At 40.6% G+C, this 24,688-nt stretch overlaps 2 protein-coding genes across 2 annotated transcripts in view; one reads left to right on the top strand and one right to left on the bottom strand.

Moving 5' to 3' along the window:
• Nucleotides 1-3,615, bottom strand: part of LOC132391177 (short transient receptor potential channel 4-like) — a 93,204-nt gene extending 89,589 nt beyond the window's left edge. Inside the window, exon 1 of the mRNA XM_059964044.1 lies at nt 3,129-3,615. The gene's annotated coding sequence lies outside the window, so the exon portion shown is untranslated. The remainder of the gene's footprint in view (nt 1-3,128) is intronic.
• Nucleotides 1-24,688, top strand: part of LOC132391180 (uncharacterized) — a 1,045,680-nt gene that overhangs the window by 644,961 nt on the left and 376,031 nt on the right. The window lies entirely within an intron of this gene.

Here is a 24,688-nt window from a genome sequence, read left to right as displayed (position 1 = left end):
GAAGATGACATGCCCTATTGGTAGTGAAGCAGGTGCCCATGATGTACTGAGCTGCATCCGCTATTCTCTGCAGCTTCTTCCTGCACATTCACTTCACTATACCAGACCAAGAGTCAACAAGTCAGGATAAACAAAATAAGCTGGTTCTCAGATGAAGGAAGGTTCACAGGTTAGAGGTTTACAAGAACAACAAGGGTATTAATCGAAGCATAGAAAATCCTGAGGTTTTTTTTGTAAATAAACAGCAGTAATGTGGACAGAATTTTTCTTCTTGCGGGAAAATTTCAAACTAGGGTGTTCAAGGTGAGATGTGAAGACATTTCAAAAGATGGTAGAAACAGAATATGTTTCAAGGGAGACAGAAAAAAATAATAAAGGTTGCAGCCATAGAAAAGAATGCAGAACTGAGATTAAAATCAGACCAGTCATGACAGTGGCTTTGCAATTTATCTGCCTGCACTGCACTTCACCACAACTGTAAAGCTTTTAATCTGAATTGTTATTGTTTTCCCTTGCACAAATGTGATAAATACTCTGCATGGAAAACAATTTTTCACTGTACGTTGATACATGTGATACTAATAATAAACAAAACCATTTTATTAAATGGTAGAGCAGGCTGAAGTGGAAAGTGAATTAATCCTGCTCCTATTGTGTATACTTGTATATTCCTTGTGGATAAAGACCAAGAAATTAAAGTTGGCTTGGACACTAGCACTAACAAAGCAGGGAACGAACTATGCTTAGGTGGTGATGGTAGTACTAGCAAATAGTCTGGCTTCACTAATTTCTGTTGCAAAGACCATGCATATTGGTCATGGACCAGAAACCCTTATTTTTGGATGCAGACTTACAGTAGTGACAAAGAATGCCAAAAAGGGCTGTTTTTCTCTCTATGATATGGATATAGGACATCCAAACTAAAGCTACGCTGGTTGAATTAGAGATTGCCTGTAGAAAATGCTGGCTGCTACCAATGTAGGAAGTACAATATAGCCTACAAGTAAATAGCAGGTTATTGTCCTGTTACAATATCAGCAATAGGCAAATAACAGAATTATTTAACATTGATATAACAATGAGCATACTAAGTGTAGTTGCACTGATTTGAACATGTGCCTGGCTGAAATAATAATAAATCAGCTGTTAAGTATTGTCTATTTAAGCATGACTGCATTAAATCATAGTTGCACCAATGAACTGCAAACCAAAATTATGAAAGGAATTCACAACGATTCCTGGTGCTAAGCATAAAAATAGTGGATTATTAACTGCCTGTTGGTCCTCATAGATAACAATCTTGAAGCAATAGCCAACTGGGCTTCCACTTGGTTTAATGCAAATTCCAATGATCAACACAAATTACGCCAATGCAGTTACCACGGTCAACGACCTGTTAATCGGTTAAACCTGTAGATTTCGTAAATATTCTTGAACTCGTTCGACCATACTTTATTTCAAAGACATTCGCAGTACAGTACAATAAAATGAAATTGGGGTTTCCAACGATATTTTCAATCACCTGTATAATTTTTGCGGAGTCTGAAATTATCCCGCGTCGGTACTTCCGAAAGGAATTGCCAGTACTTGTATTGTTCTCTATTAAACATAACTACCACAATGTATTTTAAAATGAATGCAAAAGAATGCCCACAAATAATTAGAAATGTTGCCCCTTTATCCTATCCATGGGGTTTCTCCGAAGATCGGCGTCCAAGAAAAGTTACCAAAGCTAAACGAAAGCATAGACCGGTTAAATGTTCCATGGCCGATAACTTGTTAGGTAAGCTCATATTCTATGTGCTCTTATAAATATGCTAAAATTCTACGCAGTGCATTTGCCAAATGTCATCAGCAACCCCATCACTTAGTGTAAATGCAAACGAGTCACTTCAAAATTGCGAATTATAAACATATTTGATACTAAAATAATTATATGTTAGATAGAAATTTAAAAGGCGCATTTGTTGAATTCAAAATCAAGCATACACTAGAACACTCTTTTACGCAAAATAGGTTGATAGTCTCCCGAACTCCGTGTTCATACTCACAGTTGCCTCTGTAATTGTTGCTCCGAAACTGTTTGTAACTAGTGACCGGGGGATTCCCAAAACTAAATCCTTCTGGATAAACTCATAACCAAGCTGTAGAACTTCAAGGACACCATATCTACTCAATTTTCGTAAATTATTTTCGAAGAGAAAATATGCATCCGAATAACCTGTCATACGCTTCAACAGTCCCCCCCCCCCACACCAAGCCTCGTACAGTCACAATATTCAATAGATTATCTTGAAATTTTGTTAAAAATAAATGGCTTTTTTTTTGTTCGTGAACATCTTCACAACCAGCGGAATAAAAATTCATTGACCTGAACCGGACAATGAAAATTTCTCAGGAATTATTTCACCGAACTGCGTTCGTTTTTCTGCACGACGCTGCACTTGCGGACACACACACACAAACACCAGCGGATATTGTTTCGGAGGGGAGCCAGGATGGATCAACACCAAACTGCGGTAAACAAGGTTAACTTAGAGCTGGACCAGAGCCTCCCTTCGCCTTTTGTTACGCCAGGTAACAACTTCAGGCTTCATGCACCTTGCTCTACATTTCTCACACTTTCGGAACCGGTCTGTAAAGTGCATTTAACTTGCGATAATTTGCAGATACTGGTGTCCTTAATTATTTAATGCAACTATATTCGAGAATTCATCGTTTTAAAAAATCAACAGCATACAGCTCTGTCCACTTGTGGCGCCCTTTACCGATAATAAAACTGTACCAGCCACTGACGCACTGTTTAATAGTTTAACTGCGATGTAAAGTCAACGACGGACCGTTATTATCCCGCAAACTATTCGTTCGAACCACCAACAAAATCTGCTAAACACCAATTATCGCTGCCGAACGCGTCCCAGTTCGATACAACCATCGAATGGGAATAATTCTAACAAATGTACCCCTGTCAAATTCTACACAAACTCGCTGAAGACGAAATGCATTAAAACCCTAACATGCATAATCTAACAGCATTTAAAAATAATTAAAAAAGACATCGTTCAATATTTTGCTAGTTGCGCCTACACGTAAAACACAGTAACAACAACCTGAGGATGACCACTTACTTGGTATTCTAAAGCCGCATCGTGATGGTTTTGCCCACTGAGGAAAAAAAATAACCATTCGGTGTTTTACATTTTGACAGCAACTATCTGCCCAAGAAATTCACTTCAGCAACCGTCTATTCTCTGTTCCTCGGGGCTTAAAACACATCTCTTCTTTCAGTAACTCCTTATCGTCGACATAAATTGGGAAGTGAGGCTCCGATCCCAAATCAAGACGACGCGAGAAAATTTTCATTGGTATCATCGTACTGTTCAACGTTGAGCAATAACAGCGCTTTATAATCTCCCCCCCCCCCCCAGCAAATCGGCGTGCGGTTCCCCACTCGCTTCTTTCTGTACTCTGACCAAGAGAGGGGAGGGGGGGGGGGGATCAGACAAGGCGAGGCTGCAGCGGGAAGAGAAAACCCATGCTGGAAATGGACGAAAGCGTCGAAATGCCGAGCTCCCCTCGGACTGCACTGGAGCGGCGGGCCGCCCTCCTCCCGCAGCCGGGGCTCCGGCGCCGCTCTTCCCGCCTTCCGCCGGCGCCCCGCCCCGCCCCGCCCCGCGCACGTGCCCCAACCGCCGCCGCCGCTCGAGCCCGGGCCGGCGCCCGCCCGCCCGCAAGGCCGTCGACGGTGAGGCGAGGCGAAGGTTCGTACCGTACCTGTGTTTTTTTTTTCACATGAAGAATAAAAAGTTTAGGAAAGCAAAGGGGACAGGGTTCAGAAACCACAACCTTATTTTTTATACGTCAACGGGGTTCACACAGGTTCCGGGCAGATTGAGCTGAACGTGCGATGAAGCGGCGGTTCCACGTGGTAGCCGTTTCTGAGATTGGGTTCCACTGATATAACAGAGCGCAAAACACTTTTTCTGTTTAGAGAAGGTGGCCGAGGGCGAATCGCTATCACAATAAAACAGGATTGATAGTCTTCTTCCAATTCAGTCATTGCATTTGGTGCGCATATTCGAGAAACCGAAGGCAGGTTACGTGACCACTTCGCTGGATGCCAACTTTCTACTAGCAAGGGTGGCCCTGAGCTTCCAGTCGTATTCTCACCGTAATTCTCTGTCTCACACTCAATCGTTCCTCTCTAATGTTTCCTACACTATCCCATTGTAAACTGGACGAATATTACTTCATCTACCCAGCCACATTGCAGCTCCAGAGACTCAGTATGGGTACTGGACATGTCAGATACCTGCACTTCTCTCTCTACACTGCTGTTGCTAGATATACTGTCTCTAAATGTCACAATTTAACTGTCACCTCGACTTTCTACTTTTTTGCACCTAAACATGCTTATTTTTTCACTTTTTCAGTACTGATGAAAGATAACTGACCTGAGGCATTGACTCTTTTTCTCTGTGCACTTGCTCTATGTGCTCATTTGCCAAGTTCTTATAACATTTTCTGCTTTGGACAACAGTTTTTTTTTGCAAAAAGTTAATCTGCACTTAGAAAACATGAATAACTGAAAATCCTTGAAGGATTTTCCCCTTCAGGCATAAATCGTATTTGATAAACTTAATTGATTTTTTGAACTACTGGAGAAGGTTAATGATGATAATATGCTAGTTGCAGCCTGTATATACATTGAACTAGTGTTTGATAATATGCCTCATAACAGATGAGTGGGCAGAATTAAAAGAAAAAAGAACAGGAGAATGATAAAATGGATGCATGATAAAATGGATGCAAAATTATTTAATGAAAAGAATCACAGTAGTGATGAGGGGTTGTTCTTTCAGAAGAAAGGAAAATTATGCATTAGTGTTCCTCAGAATTTTAGGAACAAGTTCTTCACTTTTCTTTCCATTTTAATTAAAGATTGAATTGAATTGACTTTATTTCTTACATCATAAACATGAGTAAAAAATTTACGTTACATCTCTGTCTAAATGTGCAATGTACAATCATGGTAATTTATATTAATTTATAATAAATAGAACAGTCAGTGTAACATCGAAATACACTCAAATCAGCATAAGTTAATCAGTCTGATGGCCTGGTAGAAAAAGCTGTCCCAGAGCCTGTTGGTCCTGGCTTTTATTCTGCGGTCCCATTTCCCGGATGGTAGCAGCTGGAATAGATTGTGGTTGGGATGACTCGGGTCCCCAATGATCCTTCGGCCCCTTTTCTCACACCTGTCTTTGTCTTTGTAAATGGCCTGAATCATGGGAAGTCCACAACTACAGATGCACATGGCTGTCCGCACCACTCTCTGCAGAATCCTGCGATTAACGGAAGTACAGTTCCCATACCAGGCAGTGATGCAGCTGGTCAGGATGCTCTTAGTTGTGCCCCTGTAGAAAATTCTTAGGATTTGGGGGCCCATGCCAAACTTCCTCAACCGTCTGAGTTGAAAGAGGCACTTTGTGCCTTTTTCACCACACAGCTGGTGCGTACAGAACACGTCCTCACTGATGAGGATGCCGAGAAACTTAAAGCTGTTTACCCTCTCAACCCCAAATCCATTGATGTCACTAGGAATGCCTGTCTCCATTCCTCCTGTAATCCACAAGCAGCTCTTTTGTTTTTGTGACATTGAGGGAGAGGTTGACATTGACATAGAAAGAGATCCATTGAGTTTATGCTAGTACTCAGAGCTATCTCATTCCTCTACTGATTTCCTTATAAATGCTCCACTTACATTACTGTGCAAAAGTGTTAGGCACATATATATAGCTAGGGTGCCTAAGACCTTTGCACAGTACGTATATTGGTTAAAATAGGAAGATGGTTGGGAAACAGAAACAAGAGTACACAGACAAAACGCTGGTGGAACACAGCAGGCCAGGCAGCATCTATAGGAAGAAACACTGTCGATGTTACCTCAGAAGTAATTATGTCTTATTTGGTAACTAGGGAGACATAATGTAAGAACTCTGTAATGGTCTTAGGCACCCTAGTCACACATACAGTATGTATCCAAGACTTTTGCACAGTACTGTCTCTCTTTTTCTTACGCTTATTAATATTCCACCTTGTACTCCATTCTGTTCCTAGCCTTCATGCCCTCCAATACAATTTATAGTTAGCAATTGCATCCTGGCATGTAGAAGGGAACTGGTAGGATCAGGGAAAATCCACACGGTTATAGGGAGAAACTTCCTTTCTTCCTGTTATTCGCTTTACAGACAGATCAGAATTCAATCACATAACTAACCCAATGAGACATGTACCCAGTGGGGGGGGGGGGGCAAGCTTTTTTTTCTCATAGACAATGGTGTATTGGTGCGGTGATGGAAGCAGGTGCAATAGTAGCATTTAAGCGGCTCTTAGACACATGGATATGCAGGGAATGGAGGGATATAGATCATGTATAAGCAGAAGAGGTTTAGTTTAATTTGGCATCATGTTTGGTGCAGAAATAGTGGGCCAAAAGACCTGCTCCTTGGATGAGCTATTCTATGTTTTATGTACTTGCAATGCCATTGTGGCACCCTCAATAGTTACTCATAACCCAGACTTGGTACAAGAGTCATTTTGTCAAGCTTACAGATGACATAGAAGTCAACAGTTGTAAACAGTGAGTGGAAAGCACATATTTAGACTGGTTGCCACATTATGGGCAGGATGTGGAAGCCTTGGAGAGGGTGTAAAAGAGGTTCACCAGGATCTTTTCCAAATTAGAAAGTATTAGATCCAAAAATGGGTTAGACAAATACGATTTGTTTTTGCTGGAGTGCTAGAGCTAAGGGGAGATCTGACAGAAGTATTTAAAATTATGAAAGGTATAGCCAGACTAGATAGTCTATTTCCAGGGTGGTATGTCAAATACTGGAAGGCATAGTCTTAAGGTGACAGAGGGAAAGTTTGAACAAGACTTGTGAATCAAGTTCTTTTAACAGGAGAGTGGTAGGTGCCTGAAATGTGCTGCCAGGGGAGGTGGTGAAATTATATAGAATAGCAATGTTTAAGAAGCATTTAGACAAACACATAAGTAGGCAGACAGAATTAGTTACATTTTGCATCATAGTTAGGTAAGACATTGTGGGCTGAAAAGCCTGTTTCTGTGATGTACTTTTCTGTGATCCATGATAGTAACATGTTTAAGAACTAACAAAATGGATAGGCACTTCATAGTTGAAATTTAATTCAGAAGTTTGTGCAGTAATGCATATCATTAACAAGAAGGATCAGAGGCAAAATTAACAAAATGCTAGGGTTGGTATGTACACACATTATTGAAGAACTTAGAACAAGTTGAGAAGGATGCCAAAACACTTGTTAAAAATTTTTGTTATGTTCTATTGTTTGAAGATATAAATGTTTATGGAATTACATTTGAAAGATCGGTGGTCTTTACAATGCTTATTTAAAAAATTTAAATGAGGAACAGCCCCTAATCACCAACTTTGTTTGCATCTAAAATAACCTAACATATAGAGAAGTGTGAGGTAGAAAAAGCTGAATAAGAAATAGATTTTGTGTAAGGAAAGCCCTTTTCTAGCTTCTCTTTTCAGGCAGTTTCTCAGATTTGCAGATAACTTGCTTCGAAAACAGTTTGGCGGTTGATAAGGTCAATGTAGAGATACAAGGAATTCTGCAGATGTAGGAAATCTGGAGTAACTCACAGAAAATGCTGGATCAACGCAGCAGGCCAGGCAGCATCTATAAGGAGAAGCACTGTCGACATTTCGGGCCAAGACCCTTCGTCAGGACTAACTGAAAGGAAAGATACTAAGAGATTTGAAAGTAGGAGGGGGAGGGGAAATGCAAAATGATAGGAGAAGACCGGAGGGGGTGGGTAAAGCTGAGAGCCGGAAAGGTGATTGGCAAAAGGGTTACAGAGCTGGGGAACGGAAAGGATCATGGGACGGGAGGCCTAGGGAGAAAGAAAGGGGGAGGGGTATTAACGGAAGTTAGAGAAGTCAATGTTCATGCCATCAGGTTGGAGGCTACCCAGCCGGTATATAAGGTGTTGTTCCTCCAACCTGAGTGTGGCTTCATCTTGACAGTAGAGGAGGCCATGGATAGACATACCAGAATGGGAATGGGACGTGGAATTAAAACATGTGGCCACTGGGAGATCCTATTCGCCAAACCTTTTATTTATTGGTGAGACCCAATGCAGACTGGGAGACCATTTCACTGAACACCTATGCTCTGTCCGCCAGAGAAAGCAGGATCTCCCAGTGGCCCCACATTTTAATTCCACGTCCCATTCCCATTCTGACATGTCTGTCCATGGCCTCCTCTACTGTCAAGATAAAGCCACACTCAGGTTGGAGGAATAACCCCTTATATACCGGCTGGGTAGCCTCCAACCTGATGGCATGAACATTGACTTCTCTAACTTCCGTTAATGCCCTTCCTCCCCTTCTTACCCCTTCCCTGATATATTTAGTTTTTATTCCCCCTCCTTTTTTCTCCTCTCTGCCCATCACTCTGCCTGTTCTCCATCTCCCTCTGGTGCTCCCCTCCCCCTTTCTTTCTCCCTTGGCCTCCCGTCCCACGATCCTTTCCCTTCTCGAGCTCTGTATCCCCTTTGCCAATCACCTTTCCAGCTCTCAGCTTCACCCCAACCCCCTCCGGTCTTCTCCTATCATTTCGCATTTTCCCCTTCCCCTCCTACTTTCAAATCTCTTATTACCTTTCCTTTCAGTTAGTCCTGGCGAAGGGTCTCGGCCCAAAACGTTGACAGCGCTTCTCCCTATAGATGCTGCCTGACGTGCTGCGTTCCACCAGCATTTTGTGTGTGTTACCTATGGAGGGAAATAGTCACTGTTTCAGGCTGAGACCCTTCAATAACACTCATCAATGCTATATTTTCCTAAAGGAGACTTTAAATTTAGCCTGAAGCCTTTTCCTTGATCTGCACTTGGAACTCCCTAAATATTATTACAGCTTGAATGCTATAGATGTTAAACTAGTAGAACTTGCTGATGTAGATTCACATACCCTAACAATGGATTTAAAGGTTTTAGCAGACTTTATATACAGTAGTGGTACCTCTTCAGTGCTTTCAGATATCTGTAGTCTCCAAAACCTACTGACAGGAGGGAGAGAATCACTGCTGCTCATAGTTTGCTATACTGTATTCGAGATTTTCTAAGTATTTAAGCTCTTTTTCTCAAACGTGATTGTGAATTTCATCATCGATGCTAGCATTGCTGAGAAGTGCTCCCAAGGAATGGAAGGTGGTATATGTTTCCCAGGGCTTACTGTGGACTTTTATTTTTAGGAAGTGGGAAAGGTTTGGTAGTAGCCATTTGATTTACAGATGTTTATTTTATTAACAGAAAAAATTCTACAGATGCTGAAAATCCAAAGCAACACGCACAAATTGCTGGAGGAACTCAGCCCGTCATGCAACATCCACGAAAATGAACAAACAGTCAAGGTTTCTGGCTAGGACCTTCTTGAGGACTGGAAAGAAAAGGGAAGATGCCAGAATAAAAAGCTGTGGAGAGGGGAAGGAAGACAGCTAGAAGATGATAGGTGAAGCCAGGTGGGAGGGAAAGGTGAAGGACTGGAGTGGAATGAATCTAATAGGAGAGGAAAGTGAACCATTGGGGAAAGGGGAGGTGATAGGCAGGTAAGAAGAGGTAAGCGGACAGAATGGGGAATAGAAGAAGAGGGGAGGGGAGAGAATTTTTTTACTGGAAGGAGAAATCGATATTCATACCATCGGGTTGGAGGCTACCCAGACAGGATGTAAGATGTTTGCATCTCCATGCTGAGCATGGCCTCATTGTGGTAGAAGAGGAGGCCATGGACTGACATGTTGGAATGGGAATGGGAACCGGAATTAAAATGTTTGGCCACCAGGAAGTTCTGCTTTAGATGGATGGGGTGGAGGTGATTGACGAGTAGTCCCCAATTTAGGACAGGTATCACCAGTGTAGAGGAGTCCACATCGGGAGCACTGATACAATAGATGACTTCAGCAGATTTGCAGAAGAGGTGTTGCCTCACTAAGAAGGACTATTTGTGGCTCTGAATGGAGGTAAGGGAGGAGGTGAGTGGACAGGTGTAGCACTTTGGCTGCTTGCAGGGATAAGTGTCGGGAGGAAGGTTAATATGGGGGGTGGGATAAGTGTCAGGAGGGAGATTAGGAAGAAGTGTCACGGTGGGTGTGATCCCTGTGGGAAGTGGAGAGTGGGGGCAGGAAGGTAAAGCTATGTTTGGTGGTAAGAATTCTTTGCAGATGACGGAAGTTGTGGAAAATAATGTGTTGGTTGCAGAGGCTCATGGGTTGGTAGGAAAAGACAAGAGGAACTTGTCACTGTTATCACTATCACTGTTAAGGCAGCGAGAAGATGAGGTGAGCATTATTGTCCGGGAAATGGAGGAGATATAGGTGAGGGCAGCAACAGTGGTGGAGGAAAGGAAACCCCAATCTTTGAAGAAGGAGGACATCTCCGATGTCCTGGAGAGTAAAGCCTCATCCTGGGAACAGATGTGGCTGAGACAAAGGATAATATTTTTACAGGAGACAGGGTGGAAAGAGGTATAGTCGAGATAGCAGAGATAATTGGTGGGTATATAAAAGATGTTGGTCAACAGTAATGCACATATGTGACCAAAAGAAGACTATTGGAATTGAGCACCAATAACAGCACTGACTCTCCATTTATCTGGTTTTAGGCACTTGCATTCTTCAATCCTAGATATAGAGAGGATTTTCTGCTGCTATAAATGCTGTAAGAAAAACATGCTGTTTAACAACAGATTCTCCCTAATTTAAAATAATAAAACATCTAAAGCTAAGAAGTGAAGGTACAGATTGTTAAAGTAGCCCTGCCTTAGGAAGGTGTCAATCTATGAGTGAAACTGAATATCCAGAAGTGAGCAAGAAAAAGAGAAACAGCTATTGGAGGAGCATTATAATTGAAAATCAATTGATTCTGATGAGGGGTTTTGATGAATCCTGAAGCATTAACTCTTCTTTCTACCAGCTTAGTATTTCCAGCATTTTCTTAATTTGTTGTGGGATCACATCTTCTTTAACATTTCACCATTTCCTCTTGTGCTGGTAACAGCCTCGTGTCTCTGATAGCATTTCTGATTGGTAGATGCAAGGCACTAAGTGAATTAATGCACGAATGAACCTCAGACCTCAATCCCTTTATTACCACCCACTCCTCTCTACCACTAGTCTCTCCCAAAATTTGGCTGAAATGTCACCATCATTTTGATCGTACAACATGCCTTTTGCTATCTGCCAGTTACAATAGCAAAAGATGATGTGAATTTTGAGATTGAATAAAAGGCAATTAGAACTGGAATCATATCTTGTTTTTGGGCTCCAAAATTAGGTGTAATCCTAATTCTTATAAAAAGATTAACTTAACAGGAAATTCAATTAACTGCAAAATATTTGGCTTATCCAAGTCACTGAATATGATTACTGTATGTGCCTTACCCTAAATTTTCAAGACAAAAGTCAGCTAGCTATAGGAGCACCCTGTTCCTGACATATTTCCCATATATATCTATCATTGGCCTCTAGAGGGAGATACCTGGCTGTGTCCAGGGAACTGGTATTTGCATCTCTTTGATACAAGTATGAAGTATCAGAAATTTATCTGCAAGAGATTCGTCAACATTTGTTCAGTCTTTGTTTCAATTGTACACAAGATGCAAAGAAAAATGTCCCAGTTACTTCAATTGCTCCCTCTGATTATTTCAGTGTAGGTATATTTCTGGCAAATTTATAACTCATAAGTTGCCATCTGTAACCAGAAAACAGCAGAATTGTTTTGTAACAAGAGAAATGTAATAGCACTAATTTGAAAATGTTGAGTCATTCGTGGCTGAAGGAGAAGCAAATTTACCATGTCTACAATCTACCAAATTAGATGCACAATGTGACCTCGTCTACATTGCAGACCAAGCACAGATTGAGTGTCCGTTTTGAAGAACATCTTTGTTCAGTCTACAAGGTTGTTCCTGGGCATCCCATCGCCTGTCACCTTAATTCTGTGATTTGACCAATCTGTCTGTGGCCTCCCATATGCTCCAGTGAAGCCCAACATAAATTTGAGGTTCAGCATCTCATCTTCTATCTGGTGCACTTCAGTAATTTCACATAACTTGCATTTTTTTTTCTCTTGTATCAGAACAGATCAGTTCTTATCTGTCTGTAGTATTAACTTGTTCTTTTTTCATAGATACTGTCTGTTCTGTGGGATATGATCAGCATTCTCCCTTCAGTTTCAGGTTTCATTACTGCTCTGACCTGCATTTCACAGGTTTAATATGTCTCAGTTTTTTTTCTCCCTTGTATCTCTCATTAATCTATAAACTAGATGCCTCTAACTATGAGCGTTATTTAGGTAATCTTGGCATCATCCTATCAGGTATTCTCTTTGTCTTATTCATGGCTTTCCAACCTTCTCAACTTAACACTAATTTGTTTTCTCTCTTTGCTAGTTCTGATTAAGTATCTTTAACTTGAAACATTAACTCTGTTTCTCTTTACACAGATGCTTCCTGACCGGTTGTGTGTTTCCAGCACTTTTTATTTTTATTTCAGATTTCCTAAATCTACATCTTATTTTCCAGTTGTGATTAGTGCAAAATGGAATTCTTTGCATTAATCAGGAATGTTAATGTAGAAAAATAATCACCCTGAACTTTGATCCTCTAAATAATTTTCTATTACTCTGAGCACATCTTCACTGTAAACTGATACTTCAACTTTGAATTCTAAAAACTGAGAAGAAATATTTTCTTCCTCTTTTTTGCACAATGGCTGAATATGGCAACTGACTTTCACAACCAAATGTGACTTGTTTGTGCTCCCACACCTATTGAGGCCCTTCGTCAGTTGCTGTTGACCATGGATGTTGCGTCCTAGCTGTCTATGTGCCATCAGTCAATATGCAACCCACGGCAATATGATATGGAGGGTAAGCAATTACCCATGCAGCAGGCTTCCCCTCTCCATGCAGCTGATGAATGCAAAGCAACATCAGAGACTGACACAGTTTGCCACCAGTGGCTTTGTAGGAGTTGCCAGTCAGTGTTGAATTCAATGTAGATCTGCCTTAGGGACTCCAGCTCCAGATTTTTCCTTGGGGTTTACTCCCAAGGCCCCTAATGAGTGGGTATAGCTGCAAGGCAGTGAATGTTTGAGATCAGAGATCTTCTCCTAGATGAGCTGCCAACCACGATTGATGAACCCCATCTCCCTGGAGTGACTTGTTTTAAGGCACCAGTAACCCACCTTTGCCTCTATTCCTGTCAGTAAAAAAAAATGGTTCTACTGGGCTTAGTAGCTAAGCCACATGTGAAGAAGGCCTGAAGCTGGACATAGTTGTCAGAGTCTATTTGAGATGCATGCCATTGGGAACATTTAATAGGTAGTGGGAGCTTGTCCCATGTAACAACTTAAGGAAACCTTTATTTGATGATATTTGCTGTAAGCATTTTACAATTTGCTTTCTTTTACTTATTCTTTTGCACACTATGCCCTAAGCCGATAGTTTCAGTGTTGACCCCTCAACCATTACTAGCACACACAACTCACAAAGCCTTAGTTAAGGAGACAGAGCAAATGAATCAGCAAGGAGCTTTGAGGTTGGACAGAAAGCCCTAGCATGTTATTACCGAGAAGACAGTTCTAACCCGATAGGATAGCTACTAGAACTGGACCACTGATGTACACAGTGGACATTGGAGATCATACACGGAGATGACATGTGGACTAGATACTGGTTGCTCAACTGAAGATCTCACCTGAGTGGATTGAATCCAACAAGATGGATACATTACAGCCACCGGACTTACCTCTCATGTCGCTGGCAGCAATGTGACACCGGCAACCGAGAACATTGTCTTTGACAAGACACCTACCAAACCTGGTGCTACTCCACAGGTCCAGAGGCGCTATCCTGAACGAGAAAGATTGCCACCCAAAAGACTGAATCTTTAGTAAAGTTAGTTATGGACTATTACTGTGAATTGTGAAAGGGAACTTGAATATTTTATATATGAAGTTTTATGTTGCATTAATCTAAAGGGGGAGGAAGCGTAATGTATGGATTTATTTGTTTTAGAGCAATGACTCCCCTTATCACTACATATGTACTGATGACTTATCTATGCACATTGATCTGTTGTCTACGCATGTGCATTGAACTTTCTCTTTCTCTCTCTCACTGTAACATGAGTACACCGGTTAAAGCCATCTCAATTAAATAAAGCATACTTTTATTTAATTGACATGTAGTTGCACTGACACAATAATAAGATCCTGCAGAATGCGTATAGTGAGTTAGCTAAGAGGTTAAGAAACAGGACGTGTAAGATAATGGTCTCTGGATTACTCCAGCACCATTTGCAAGTAAAGTCAGAAATAGAAAGGTAGGCTAGATGTATTCATGGCTGAGAAGCTGGTGCTTGGGACAGGGGTTCAGTTTCTTGGATCATTAAGATCTCTGCTGGAGTGGAGATGACCTGCGCAAAGGGCACAGGTTGTGTTTGAACTGGAAAGGAACTAATATCCTCGCAGGGAAGTTTGCTAGTGCTATTTGGGAGAATTTAAACTAAATTGGCAGGGGTTGGGATTCTGAGCATCAACTTAGGATGAAGGAAAGATTTAAAAGGGACTTGAGTAGTATATTTTTCATGCAGAAGGTGGTGATTGTATAAATGAGCTGCCAGAGGAAGTGGCTGAAACAGGTACTTCAGTATTATTTAAGAAGTACTTGTATATGCCAGGATTTTGAGCATTGACTTCAGCTTGCTGTTTGACATGATCAACTCTCAGAGTCCTTGTTGGGAGTCAACACCCCTCTCTGTAACTGGATCTTGGACTTCTTGATGGAAATACCCAAGATAGTCTGAGTTGGCAACAACTGGTGCCTCCCCCCACTCCTCCCACTAGGCCAGGGCTATATGCACAGCCTGCTGCTGTTTACGCTCCTGACTCACGACTGCACTGCCAGATCCAGGTCAAACTGCATCAGCAAGTTCACTGCTGATAAAATAGAAATTGGCCTCATCAGCAACAGTAATGAAGTTAGTGAAGCCTGTCAAATGCTGTGAAAACACCAATCTGAGTCTCAAGATGGACAACACAATAGAACCGATTGTGGACTTCAGTAAGGTGCAGGTCAACCACTCTCCAATGCATGTGCCATGGAGAGAGTGAAGAGCATAACATTTTTAGGTGTGCACACAACAGACAATCTAACTGGAACCCAGAACACCATATCATTAGTTGTGAGTTTAACATCAAAGGATATACTTTGTATCAAAAGGACAGGAAGGGTGTCATAGGCAGCGGGGTGCCTCTGTTGGTAAGAGATAGAATTAAATCTTTGGAAAGAGATGACATAGGGTCAGAGAATGCTGAATCTTTGTGGGTAGAGTTAAGAAACTGCAAGGGTGAAAAATCCGTTATGGGAATCATATATAGGCCTCCAAAGAGTAGCCAAAATGTAGAGTTGAGATTGCAAAGGGAGCTGGAAAAAACATGAAATAAGGGAAATGATAACAGTTGTAATGGAGGACTTAAATATACAAGGGGATTGGAAAAATCAAATTGGTGTAGATCACAAGAGGAAATTTGAATGCCTGTGAGATGGCTTTTTAGAGCAGCTTGTGCTTGAGCCTACTCAGGGAAAGGCTGTCTTAGATTGGGTGTTGTGCAATAACCCAGATCTTATTAGGAAGCTTAATGCAAAGGAACCCTTAGGAGGCAATGATTATAATATGAATAAATTCATACTGCAGTTTGAGGGAGAAGCATAAGTTACATATCTCAGTATCAAAATGGAATAAACAGAATTACAGAGGCATGAGAGAGGAGCTTGCCCAGGTGGATTGGAGGAGAATACTGATGAGGATAATGGCAGTGCAGAGGTGGCTGAGGTTTTTGGAAATAGTTCACAAGGCACATGATAGATATGTCTCATAGAAGCAGAAATTCTCAAGTGGCAGGCAACTGTAGCTGACAAGGGAAGTTAAGTACTGCATAAAACCCGAGTAAAGGGCATATAAGGTAGCAAAAATGAATGGGAAGTTGGAAGATTGGGAAACATTTAAAATCCAACAAAAGGCAACTTAAAAAGCTAGAAGAAGGGAAAAGATGAAAATCGAAGGCAAACTAGCCAATAATATAAAGCAGGATATCAAAAGTTTTTTTCAGTTATAAACAGTAAAATGGAAGTGAGAGTTGATATTGGATATTGGAAAATGATGCTGATGAGGTAGTAATGGAGGACATCTCAGAAAAGATGTGTTGATATTGGAGAGTCCAGAGGAGGTTTCTGAGGATTCCAGAAATTAAAGGGTTAACATTAGGTTAACATATTAACAACTTTCACCTCGCCCTCAAGTTCACCTGGTCTATTTCCAACACCTCCCTCCCCTTTCTAGATCTTTCTGTTTCTATCTCTGGAGACAGCCTATCCACCAACATCTACTACAAACCTACTAACTCCCACAGCTACCTAGACTATTCCTCCTCCCACCCTGTCTCCTGCAAAAATGCTATCCCTTTCTCTCAATTCCTCCGCCTTCGCCGCATCTGCTCTCAGGATGAGGCCTTTCATTCTAGGACAAAGGAGATGTCTTCCTTTTTTAAAGAAAGGGGCTTCCCTTCGTCCACTATCAACTCTGCCCTCCATCACGTCTCCCGTATTTCACGCACCTCTGCTCTCACCCCATCCCCCTGCCAGCCCACCAGGGATAGAGTCCCCCTGGTCCTCACCTATCACCCTACCAGCCTACAGATCCAATGTATGATCCTCCGTAACTTCCGCCACCTCCTATGTGATCCCACCACCAGCCACATCTTCCCCTCCCCCCCACTCTCGGCTTTCCGTAGGGATTGCTCCCTACATGACTCCCTTGTCCATTCATCCCCCCCCCCATCCCTCCCCACGGACCTCCCTCCGGGCACTCATTCCTGGAAACGGAAGAAGTGCTACACCTGCCCCCACACTTCTTCCCTCACCACCATCCCAGGCCCCAGACAGTCCTTTCAGGTGAGGCACCACTTCACCTGCGAGTCAACTGGGGTGATATACTGCTCCCGAAGTGGCCATTTATACGTTGGGGAGACCTGCTGCAGACTGGGAGACGGTTTCACCGAACACCAGCGCTTGGTCCTCCTGCAGTGACGGGATCTCCCTGTGGCCACACACTTCAATTCCACAGACCACTCCCACTCCGACATGTCTGTCCATGGCCTCCTCTACCGTCAAGATGAGGCCACACGCAGGTCGATGGATCAATACCTTATCTCCCGCCTAGGTAGCCTCCTTCCTGCTGGCATGAACATCCAACTCACTGACCTCCGTTGACACCCCTGCCCCCCACCCTTACCCTCATCCCTATCTATTATTTTAGTCTGGTTCTCTTTCTCTCTCTTTTCCCCTTCACTATAATTTCTCCCCCCAGCCCTACCTTTCTTTCTCTTTTATTTCCCATAATTCTCCACCTTCCCCCCCCCCAGCCCATTTCCCTCCAGCCTATCACTTCCTAGCTCTCTACTTTATCCCTCCCCCCACTTCTGATCCCCCCTCGACCATCCCATGTTACTTCACTCCTGATGAAGGGTTTCAGCCCGAAACGTTATTACCTCCTCCCATAGATGCTGTCTGGCCTGCTGAGTTCTGCCAGCATTTTGTGTTTTTTATTTATTTCCAGCATCTGCAGATTCACTTATGTTAACATATTAGGAGTGTTTGGCAGCTTTGGTCCTGTACTCAGTGGAAGATTGTCTGGGGGTCTCACTGAAACCTACTGAATGTTGAAGAACTAGATAGGGTGGATGTGGAGAGGATGTTTCCTGTGGTAGGTTGTCCAGAAGCAGAGGGCACGGTCTCAAAATTGAGAGGTCAAAATTTTTTAGCTAGAGAGTAGTAAATCTGGAATGTTCTACCAGAGATTGTGATGGAGGCCAAGTCTATGGGCATATTTAAGTAGATTCTTTCCTGAACAGTCAGAGCATCAAAGGATATGCCAAGAAGACAGGTGTGTTTTATCCGCCATGATAGAATGGTGGAGCAGACTCAATGGGCTGAATGGTCTAATTCTGCTCCCATGTCTTATGATCTTATTAGTCAAGAAGGCACAGTAGCGTCTACACTTTCTGAGGAGATTGAGGCATGTAAGGCTTCCCGTCCCCATTCTGACAGCGTCCCACAGGACAAAATTGAAAGTGTCATGTCTGGCTACATCGTTGTGTGATACAGAAGCTGCAGGGCATCAGACTGCAACACCCTACAGAGGATACTAAAGACCACTGAGAGGATCAATGGCAACTCCCTCACCCCAATTTGTGATATTTTCCTAAAGCATTGTATACAACGGGCCTGAAACATTGATGAGGATCCCTATCCATCCTACAATCTCTTTGAATCACTACCATTAGGAAGGTGGTACAGAAGCATCAGGACTAGGACTGCCGGACTAGGCTGTGAGACTAATTAATACCCTGCCACCATTGAGGTATCCTCATTGGGACAACATGCTTTTACTGTTCACTTTTTACCTATGCTGTGCACCACATGCACTTTGAAGTATATTTTATTAACTTATTTGCAGTGATGTTTTTGTTTTATGTACTGTGTGTGATATATGTTTTGTGGGTGTATCGTGGTCTGGAGGAATGTTGTTTGGTTGTTTATATTTACAGTTAGATGACAATAAGCTTGAACTTGTTTTTTTTCGTGTGAAGCAGTGGAGGGGGTGGGATCAATGAGGGAAATATAATTGGTGACACATATAGATTTCCAAATGGTGTTTGAATAATTACCTTATAATAGGCATTATCATGATTGAAAACATGGAATACATGGGGTATAGCAGCATGGATGGAAAATTGGCTGTAATGAGATAAAGTGATAATAAAAGTTTGTTTCTTGGACAGAAGGGTGGGAAGTATGCAGTATATCAAAGGTTTGGTACAATAACCACTGCTTTTTTTTCAGTATAAGTGATTTGGATTTGTGTGTACAGAGCATAATTTTCAAATTTGTAGATGGCACAAAATTTGAAAACACGCTGAACTGTGAAAAAATTAATAATAGATTAAGGAGATATGGACAGTCTGGTAAAATGTATGGAGAGGTGACTGGTAAAATTTAACACTAAGAAATGTGTGAATTGCTATATTTTGATTGAAATAATGAATGATTAAGAGGCAATAGGGGATATAAAAACAGAGGAATCTTGGGGGTATTTGTGCCTAGTCTATTTAAGGTGGCATGCCAGGTTGATAAACTAACTAAAAAGCCTTCAGGATCCTTTATTTCATGGAGTACAAAAGCAAGTGAAAAAGTTATAATGATCCCTTTAAATCTCTGATTTTACCACAATGGAATAATTTTGTCCAGTTCTAGATGTCACACATTAGGAAAGCTGGATAGACTTTGAATAGGATGCAGAAAAGATTTATTAAAATGATTCTAGGTATGAGGAACCTTGTTTAAAATCATGAAAATATGCCAGTAGTCAGAACAGAGAGAAATAAACTGTTCTCATGGATGGAAGGTACAGGAACTGGGGGATCATACTATGTAAAAGATTACCAAAAGAACTAGAAGGTCATGATGAAAAGCTTTTTTAAGCATTGATGACAGGAAGCAGAACCGAAGGTAGTACTAGATGCAGCCTTATTTGTAATATTTTGATAAAAGGTCATTGACCTGAAACATAACTTGTATTCTCTCTCCACAGATGCTGCCTGACCTGCTGAGTACTTCAAGTATTTTCTGTTTATTTTGTTCCAGAGGAACATGGTTTGATTACAAGGGGTATGTTGGCAATGGTAAACTCCTTTTAGCAATTTGAAAAGCATAAGCATAATTAGTTTCAAAGTACAAATTGCCTGTATGTGTATGTTTTTAAATGTTTCTCATGATTATAAAACATTTTAAACTTAAATTATTTCTCCCAATGCATTGTTTGGTCAGAGGATTATCCTGGAATTTATATTTTGACTGGGAGATGGGGAGGCAAATAAACAGATTGTGGTGAAACATTCCTTTTCACCATTAAGGTTTGATGTTGCTACAGTTTGGGTTCATGGTGGATTTCACAAAGTTGAAAGAAAGATGATTGGTTGAAATTCTTAGCCCGTGCGCATTACAAAACTTATATTATACTTCAAAAATTCAATTCTGTTGAAATCAGAGGCTACGTATTTTGAAATGCTTTATTCTGTCCACACATGCTGTTACATTATCAGTTTGGCATGAGTAACTAAAGACCATTTTCGACCCAGTATCCATAAATCAAAATTGTCTGTAATTTTGATTTTAATGATTTTATTGGCTTTGACATTCATATTTAAAAGTCACACAAATGGAAAAGTAAATATAGTTAATTGATGCGTTCCAATCTGTACATCACATGCACTTCAGTTAAAATGTATATGCAGTGGATGCAACATCAAAGGGAGTAATCAATCAAGTGTATTTTGTAACTGTACTTGTTTGAGTGAGTGATAGCTCTTCTATTTACAGATTTATCAAACACACAATTCATATTGCTATTTGAAGACATACCACATATTAACTTGGTATGGTATTCCTTCATAATCACTGAATGAAAGACCTGGAGTTTCTTTACCTAACACCATCATGACAGCCCTGTTGCTATAACAATTGCCAATCAAGAAAGAACAAATTGTATTTTCATAGTTATTTTTAGCCTAAAAATTTCTCAGGAGACTCCATGAACAGTTTAAATGTCATAAAGCCCTCCACAGAAAATTGTAACTCTGAGTAGGAATTCCTCCAGTGATAATTTAGTGCATTAAGTGCATGTTTATTTACCCAAATGTCTAGCTGGTTAACTTGAGATATGAATCATGTAAACTGACCTTTTAAGGGAACATAGCTTACAAAATTTGGAAATGCAACCAGAATGTGAAATTTTGGACTCTAAACTTACAGTCTTTTCAAAATCGACCATAAAATCAATTATAGGGTAAACAAAAGACAGGAAGCCAAAACAGTAATCATACTAGTTTGTGAACTTGTATATGTTTTTATCACATAACCAATGTCAAAGACTGTAGAATGACATGACTCTTTGTTGAATTCCAAATGATTCTAATTCTCATATAAATTTAAACTGAGACTTCGCCATTTACAGAAACGATTATCCCAACTCTATGGAGTAATTTTTTCTAATACAAATGGAAGTCACTAACATTCTTAGTCAGTAGAATTGCATGTTAGCTACTATAGGATTGGGAATTTACAGTTTACCGGAATCAGAATCAGGTTTAATATCACTGGCATAAGTCCTGAGATAGTTGTTTTGCAGCAACAGTACATTGAAGTACATAATAAGGAAACTATAAATTGCAATATTTACTGTGTGTACCTATGTATACTGACAGTGGTGGGGAAGAAACTGTCCGTAAAACATTGAGTGTGTGCCTTGATGGTAGCAATGAGAAGCAGGCATAGCCTGGGTGATGGGGGTTCTTAATGATGGATACCATTAGGAAGAATTGTATAATCTAACGGAATTAAAAAATGTTTTGGAACTTGCAACTTTAACATTAAATCGATACAAGTTATTATCATATTGTATAATGTTTAAAAAGTTAGTCAAAATCTATGCATTTTGCTTCTTGGTTGCACACACAAAATGCTGGAGTAACTCAGGAGGCTAGGCAGCATCTATATAAACAGTCAATGTTTCAGACTGAAACCCTTCATCAAGACTGAAGAAGGCTCTTGGCCCAAAACATAGACTGTATATTAATTTCCATGAATGCTACCTGGCCTGCTGAGTTTCTCTGGCATGTTGTGTGTGTTCCCTTGGATTTCCAGCATCTGCAGATTTTCTCATGGTTTTGCTTCTTTATGATAATTGGCTACTCAGTCTACATAATAACAGCATAATGCTAGATGTCAAATATCCCATTAACCTATTCCTAATAGCAGTAGATGTCCCAAAAGAGAATGTTCACATTTGAGAAATTGCTGGATCTGTTTAAGTGCATTTGGGGAGAGGTAAGCCTCTGCTGTAAATTGCATTGAGAAAAATCCAGATTATAAAATGTCTGTGAAGTCTGAAATCAGTAAGCCTAACAATCAGTAATTTAAGTCTTGCCCAAATCAGTTTGTGATTTAATTGTAACTGTTCTTAAATTGCTTTAACTTCTTAAAGGGTGTAGGTATGGCACAAAATCAAGAAATCTTCAGGTGGGGCAAAACTTATGTGCCTCGTGTTTTCATGCTTCCCAGATCTTGGACAAGCAGATCATCAGTGGTCCTAAAAAGATTAGGCAAATATGTCTGTAAGAATTTTCAGTATTAGTTAGGGAGATAGACTGAATAACTCATTCAAAATACTGGAGGAACCCAGCAGGTGAAGCAGCATCTATGGACAGGACTAAACAGTCAGCATTTTGGGCCAAGGACCTTCATCGTGATAAATTGAACATTTTCATATTGGGTGCACTTTACCAGCTGCTGTGGCACATTGAAATGGAGAATGAAACAAGGCAAATAACAAGAATTAAATATGTGATTGCCTTGAAAGTGAATATTATTCTTACTGACACTGAATATTCTGCAATTCCTCCTGACTTTTTTAATGATCAAAAAGAACAATAACATGTAATTCGGGCTGTACAATAATTTAAATTTTAGTGCTCTGAGCACAGCTCATCCTAAGTGCGGCTGAATGCATGGAAGACTATGGCATTGTCTGATGGAGAGCAGACTGAAACCAGAAAAGATGTAGAAGAGAAATAAAGTGTCAATATCTATTTATGAAGGATTTATCATTAGAAAAAAATATGCCACATCACTTGCAGAGTCATCCAGTAAATTTCATCTTTAAAGCAGGAAGAACATATACTGCAGTTTTGAAGAACTGTTAATTCAGCTTTTTTTATAACACTTCTCTATGCAGTTTAAATATTATCCATTTTTGCATCGTCATCTATTCAGAGATTGCTCGAAGCTGGAGGCTCTGTGAAATATTTTTTGTTGTACAGGTTGGACAAAATTGATAATGTGGAAAATTGCTTAGGTATGTCCTATTCACAAAAAGCAGGACCAATCTAATCTGATCAACTACTGCCCAACAGGAAAGTGATGGATGCTGTTGTCAAGCATGATGTCAAGTGGCACTTGTCAGCAATCATCCATCACGGCCTATTTTAAGTTTCGATAGGGCCACGTGGTTCCATTATTCAAGGCCTTGTGTCTCCAAATATGGACTAAAGAGTTGAATTCTGAAGGTGAGGTGAGTGTTCCTGATATTAAGATAGCTTTTGATCAAGCGTGGCATTAAATTCTCCAAGTAGAACCAATGTCAATGAAAAATATTAAACTCCTTTGATTGGAATCAAACAAATATTGTTTTTATTGGAGAAAAGTAATTCCGGCCTCACTTCAGTGCAGTGTTTCAAGATCTAATCACCCCAGCTGCTTAATCAGTGATCACTATTATAAGATCAGGAATGGGTATCTTTTTTGATAATTGTATAATATTTATTCCTGTGACGTCTTCTTGGTAAATGAAGTTTGCAGCAAGATCTCAACAACCTTAAGGCATTGTCTATTAAATGAATACTATGCCACACCCAACTAGAGAGGGATATCCTTGACATTTTTCCACCACTTAAGCTTGACATTTATTGTTCTTAGCATTAACAAATCCCCCACCATCAACAACCTAGGAATTGCAGTTGACCAAAAAGTCAACTGTCCCAACCATATAAATACTGTGGTTTCAAGAGCAAGGCAATGGCAGGGTACCAATGACAAGTGACTCAGCTTCTGAATAGCAGAGCATTTCTACTTTCTACAAAGCAAAGGTCAGGAGTGTGATGGTATACTCCTCACTGAACTTGAGTACTGCTTCAGTTCTTCTGAAGCTCCATACTATTAAGAACAAAACAGTTACTTGATTGATTGACATCCTGTCAGCCATCCCAACATTCATTTCCTCTGCTACAACCATGAAATGGCTACAAAATCCATTAAAGTTACTTACTTAGCCTATTTTGGCAGAGTCTCCCAAACCCACAAATGTTATCGATCAAGGAAGTCAAGGGAAGCAGCTATATGAAAACAGCATTGTTTGTAGATTTTACTCCAAATCCATTTCCGTCTTCAGATGATGGTTACAATCTACAATACTCGGCTTCTCACAGGATTTAAGAAGCACTTGAATCTCCAAGGAATGGAATTCTACAGATGAAGTGTTTGCAAGTGGGATTAATATGGTTAATATGGATGACTATGGTTGGCATAGACACAGAGGGGTGAAAGGCCTTCATTATGTTACTTTATAGAGAGATGAAAGGCCTTCACAGTGTTACTTTATGACTCATACATTGCATGTCCATAACTGCCAGTTATTTTAAGTCTTGAAACCTCACCCAACAAAATTGTGAGAGTACTTTCACCAAAGGCACTACAGCAGTTCAAGGAGCAGTTCAGCACCACTTTCACAAGGACAATACTGTAGGAACAGACACAGCAATGCCCAGATTTAGAAAATATATATAAAAACACTGCATTGGCACCGTAGTTCATAACCTGTAATGTATCAAAAGAACTGAATTTGGTTTAGCATTGAGGGATGCTTCATATTTACATGTTGAATCACAGAGAGATACAGCACAGAATAA

Source organism: Hypanus sabinus, chromosome 3 (assembly GCF_030144855.1).
Source record: "Hypanus sabinus isolate sHypSab1 chromosome 3, sHypSab1.hap1, whole genome shotgun sequence".
Classification (NCBI taxonomy): domain Eukaryota; kingdom Metazoa; phylum Chordata; class Chondrichthyes; order Myliobatiformes; family Dasyatidae; genus Hypanus; species Hypanus sabinus.
The sequence above is the reverse complement of the archived record's forward strand: the minus strand, read 5'-3'. Positions and strand labels throughout refer to the sequence as shown.